The sequence below is a fragment of the Anolis carolinensis genome, chromosome 5 (genome assembly GCF_035594765.1).
Source record: "Anolis carolinensis isolate JA03-04 chromosome 5, rAnoCar3.1.pri, whole genome shotgun sequence".
Classification (NCBI taxonomy): domain Eukaryota; kingdom Metazoa; phylum Chordata; class Lepidosauria; order Squamata; family Dactyloidae; genus Anolis; species Anolis carolinensis.
In genome coordinates, this window is record NC_085845.1 from 89,298,765 (window position 1) to 89,304,472 (window position 5,708).

General features: G+C 39.9%; 1 long non-coding RNA gene across 1 annotated transcript; it reads right to left on the reverse strand.

Moving 5' to 3' along the window:
- Window positions 1-347: 347 nt before the first annotated feature.
- On the reverse strand, window positions 348-5,057 carry LOC134299310 (uncharacterized). Its single transcript, XR_010006493.1, has 2 exons — window positions 3,334-5,057; window positions 348-1,904 (listed from the first exon to the last, which is right to left on the reverse strand). It is a non-coding gene; the product is annotated as an uncharacterized LOC134299310 (long non-coding RNA).
- Between the last annotated feature and the right edge of the window lie 651 nt (window positions 5,058-5,708).

Below are 5,708 nucleotides of genomic sequence, written 5' to 3' on the forward strand. Positions count from 1 at the left end.
CACACATTTGTAGACTTACAATGTATTCTACAAGAATGTATATATGAGAATCTTGTATGTCTCAGATTCATGGCAGTCAACCATTTCCATCCCTTGCTACTACTTCAGAAACCAGACCTCTATAGTCTCTCTCTCTCTCTCTCTCTCTCAACAATAAACTGCACAGAACTATATAGCATCTTTCCATTTGTTTCCATTTTATCATGTTCCCCCAATTCTTAACAAGAAGCAATTCCATTTTATTTCATATTCCTTTTAGTTTATCACTCCACCTAAAATTGCTGACAAACCCTTTAAAGTTAAATGTCACAACACATTTGGAAATACTTTGGAAAAAATGCAAAGAATTTCACTGAAAATTAGACATTTATTTGGTGATATTGTCACATTTCAACACTGGAGTGTACAAAATTACTATGCTGATTATGGTACATATGTCTTTACATAAACAAAACGCATCTGTGCTCATTGGTGACAGATATTAGACTAGCATGCACTTGCAACTGTGGCCCCACATTTGTGGAATTAGTTCCTTAGAAGAATATACAGCTTGAGCATCCCTTATTCAGAATTCCAAAATTTGAAATACTCCAAAATCCAGAATTGTCCATATGCGTGACTGGGTTAGTGATACCTTTGTTTAGTTACACAAACTTTGATGCACAAAATGATTTAAAACATTATGTATAAAATTATTTTCAGGTTATGTATATGAAACATTGATGAATTTCATGTTCAGGGTTCCATCCTCAGAATATCTTACATTTTAGGGTGCAAATATCCCACAATCTAAGGGGAAAAAAATCTTAAATACAGAACACTTCTGGTCCTAAGTATTTTGGATAAAGAATACCAAATCTGTATAGGGGCTCATCAATTCAGGCCAACAATGAGCCCACGAAGTCCATTTATTTTAAGTAATTTTATCATATATATACAGGCTAAACTCAATTGTTAGTCAATAGCAGGCCCATTGAATCAACTGTTAAATAGTAAGTCACATTGTGGAAATCTCATTGCTTTAATGGATCTACTCTGCTTGGGACAAGCAATTAGATTTAATTTTTTATGATAATTTTAATTGATGCATTTCTAATACACTAGAATTAAAATTCTAAAGGAAAGTTGGGGAAGGGAAAGGTTGTGATTCAGATAGGAATGGGTGGGTGTGGGGAGGAGGGGAGGGAAAGGGAGAAAATAGGTAGTCGGAGTAGATTTAATTTATATTGATCACTTCTGAGCTGACATGGTTCTGCCTTGGCTGAATGTAATTTTATCCACAACCTTCCCCTCCTTCCAATTTATGATACATTATAGTATTTTGATAGATTTTACACTTTGTTAATATTTTGTGTTTTGTGTTTTACATACTAGGAAAAAAACTTCTGGGGACTAACTAAAAGGCTGGACTTTAATATTTTCAGTAAATAAAAGCAAGTGTATTTATAGAAAAATACAAGTTTTTAATATATTTTTTTCCAAAAAATTGAAACTTTTTGTAAGTACTGTATTGGAAATTAAGCTAATCAGTTGTTTGTAAAGCAGAATGTTCTCCAAAGCAAAGAGAACATTCTTGATGGTGCCCTTCAAAGTTCTTTCTTAGCATTTCCTGGAAGAAGAAATGCTAAGAGACAATTGAATCAGTGTTGATATGTCATTCAGTTGATTCCATGGACACATTCCGTTTGGTGTCTGCAATTTGATATAGACCAAAGTTTTATATTCCCTCGCTCTCCTTTCTTGGCTTTAACATGTGAATAAAACATAGCTGCAGAAAAAAGCACTTTGCCCAATACTCTAACAAAGGAAGGAATTGCACACTCTTCCAAGTGTTGGTTGATTGTAAGTCCCAATAGTCCTTACTTTCACAGCCAATGAAGAGGAATGCTGGACTCCAAAAACATCTAGAGTAGGATTGAAAATAATGTATATTATTATTCACTCTCAGGTAGAAAAAACAGGATTTTTAACAATTAGGAAACCCCATCAGAAAGTATAATAGTCCAGGAAGAGTTTGGTTCTATTTTCTCCCCACATTTTGGTGTCCTGAATGTTGTGGATAAATTATTTCGAAAAAAAAGTTTAGAAAAAAAAAACCCATTAAAACCTACATCATTTTCAATGCAGAATAATTCCTCTACCATTTAAAGACATTTTACTATAGAGACAATATCGTAAAGGAATGTTCATTTTCTTCCACAGTGCAATTTATTGACTGATTTACAATATGTCCCTCATATTCACAGGGAATATGATTTGAACTTAACATGGAAACAAGAAACTGGATAATTGTGAACTCTATTGGAATTTATGACTTCCACCAGAAGTTACCACGGAGTCATATTAGGACAACTCTGTGGGATATATTATGCCTTTCTCCCAACATTTGTGCCCACATGAGAGGATGAAATAGTCAAGGATTTATACCCCTAAACTAGAGAGCTGCATAATTTCCAACTTTGTTATAAAGAAATTTACATAAGAGTTCTCCATGAGTACTACTGCTCAATTTGATTGGACAAACTGAATACAAGGTATGGGGAATAATGGTTTTACCCCTGAGACAACACAAGACAAGGAGAACTTCTTTAAGATCTGAGGCAACTTTATGTAGCCCAGCTTTTGGTTTGTAGACACTGCTAGTGTTGGGTTTGTACACAACCTTTCCCCCAGCTTTCATGTTCTCTACTTCAGATGCCTTCTACCCTGCAAGGTTCAACATATTTGATGAGCAGCCAGCTATTTCCTTGAGGCTTATGAACCCCAAATTCCTCCCTCCCAAAGCTATCTGGAAAAGCAGTTGCCAGTCTTCAGTACAAACATATGTCTGCAATTTTATTCCTATTAGCAACAGCCCTACTGTTTGACAGAGTGAGACAACTACCTCAGATAGTACTTGCTTGCTCAAGAGAAGAAAAAGAGAGAGAATTGTTCCATTATCCGGGTGGAGGTCACTAGCGGGCACTAGAGAGAAAGTCTATTTTATAGGGGGGAAGTTGACGGAGAAAAGCCATTTTCCTGTTTCGCTGGTTATGCCCCCCACCCCCCCCCACCCCCCACCCCCATATCACAAACAAGGGTTGTTTCCATGACAGGGACATGTGTGGGAGGAATATCAGGAAAATAGGGGGAAATGGCTTTCCTCCTCTCAACCCAACCTTCACCCCTGTAAAATGGACTATCCTTCTCTCTCTAGCGCACCCTAGTGGCCTCCGCCCAGATAATGGAACAGTGCCATATAATTACTGCATTTTCCGACTAAACATGTAGGACTTTACGACACAAAGCTGTTATCCCATAGCAGTCATGCAATCACCAATAATGGCAACATACCTGGCAGCATATCTTGCTATCAGACCTTTTGGCCTTTGTGCAACCATGCTGATTTGCCAATCTGTGTTCCTTTGGTCTTGTAGCTTCACCCTTCCACAGTTCTCTTGCTCCATATTTTAATACATATATATATATATATATCAGTTTTAAGAAAGCAATTATAGTTAAGATAAATAAAAGAAAAGAAAAACTTGAAATGAAAGAATAACCTGATTGGAAATAGCAAGGGGGAGTGGGAGGAAGGGAGAGAAGGCCACCCCTTGATTTTACTTCAGTGCCAGCCTCATTATACCAGGAAAGTGACAAGTTTACTGTCAATAGTAGGAGATGGGTTTATCACAGAGCAATGGCAGACTAGAAACTGCAGACAAGCCAAGATGATTTTGGCATAGACTTTAAGTTAGATTATGATTTAGGTGAAGGTTAAGCAATATAGTATCGAAAACCTTGTTGCTAAGAAGGTATCCTTTATCACCCTGGAAGATAACTAACTTCAATTAGGATAGCTGAACATAGACCTTGTTGTGGGAATTGCCTGACATCCAGTGGTGTTTTATATTATTGCAACACCATTAATTCCTCATTCAGTTTGGTGTGGTTGTGGTTCAAATCACCTATTGACTAATGACAGCTCCATTAATTTCAGAGGGTTTTCTTAAGCAAGGAATATTCAAAGGTGTTTTTGCCAGAGCCTTCCTCTATAAAATACCCTTCAGCACTTGGTATTGATTAGCCATCTCCCAAAATCATAGAATCATAGAATAGTAGAGTTGGAAGAGACCACATGGGCCATCCAGTCCAACCCCCTGCTAAGAAGCAGGAAATCGCATTCAAAGCACCCCTGACAGATGGCCATCCAGCCTCTGCTTAAAAGCCTCCAAAGAAGGAGCCTCCACCATGGCCCCAGGGAGAGAGTTCCACTGTCGAACAGCTCTCACAGTGAGGAAGTTCTTCCTGATGTTCAGGTGGAATCTCCTTTCCTGTAGTTTGAAGCCATTGTTCCGTGTCCTGGTCTGCAGGGCAGCAGAAAACAAGCTTGCTCCCTCCTCCCTATGACTTCCCTTCACGTATTTGTACATGGCTATCATGTCTCCTCTCAGCCTTCTCTTCTGCAGGCTAAACATGCCCAGCTCTTTAAGCCGCTCCTCATAGGGCGTGTTCTCCAGACCCTTAATCATTTTAGTCGCCCTCCTCTGGACGCTTTCCAGCTTGTCAACATCTCCCTTCAACTGTGGTGCCCAAAATTGGACACAGTATTCCAGGTGTGGTCTGACCAAGGCAGAATAGAGGGGGAGCATGACTTCCCTGGATCTAGACGCTATTCCCCTATTGATGCAGGCCAGAATCCCATTGGCTTTTTTAGCAGCCGCATCACATTGTTGGCTCATGTTTAACTTGTTGTCCACAAGGACTCCAAGGTCTTTTTCGCACACACTGCTGTCAAGCCAGGCGTCCCCCATTCTGTATCTTTGATTTCCGTTTTTTCTGCCGAAGTGAAGTATCTTGCATTTGTCCCTGTTGAACTTCATTTTGTTAGTTTCGGCCCATCTCTCTAGTCTGTCAAGATCGTTTTGAATTCTGCTCCTGTCTTCTGGAGTGTTAGCTATCCCTCCCAGTTTTGTGTCGTCTGCAAACTTGATGATCGTGCCTTCTAACCCTTCGTCTAAGTCGTTAATAAAGATGTTGAACAGAACCGGGCCCAGGACAGAGCCCGGTGGCACTCCACTTGTCACTTCTTTCCATGATGAAGACGACGCATTGGTGAGCACCCTTTGGGTTCGTTCGTTTAGCCAATTACAGATCCACCTAACCATAGTTTTGTCTAGCCCACATTTTACTAGTTTGTTTGCCAGAAGGTCGTGGGGGACTTTGTCGAAGGCCTTACTGAAATCCAGGTAGGCTACATCCACAGCATTCCCTGTATCGACCCAACTCGTAACTCTATCGAAAAAAGAGATCAGATTAGTCTGGCATGACTTGTTTTTGGTAAATCCGTGTTGACTATTAGCAATGACCGCATTTGTTTCTAAGTGTTCGCAGACCACTTCCTTAATGATCTTTTCCAGAATTTTGCCTGGTATTGATGTGAGGCTGACCGGACGGTAATTGTTTGAGTCGTTCTTTTTTCCCTTCTTGAAGATAGGGACCACATTCGCCCTCCTCCAATCTGCTGGGACTTCTCCTGTTCTCCAAGAACTCTCGAAGATAATTGCCAGTGGTTCTGAAATAACTTCCGCTAGTTCCTTCAGTACTCTTGGATGTAGCTGATCTGGCCCTGGGGACTTGAATTCGTTTAGAGTGGCCAGGTGTTCCTGGACAACTTGTTTCCCTATTTGGGGTTGGATTTCCCCCAATCCTTCGTCCATTCCATGTTG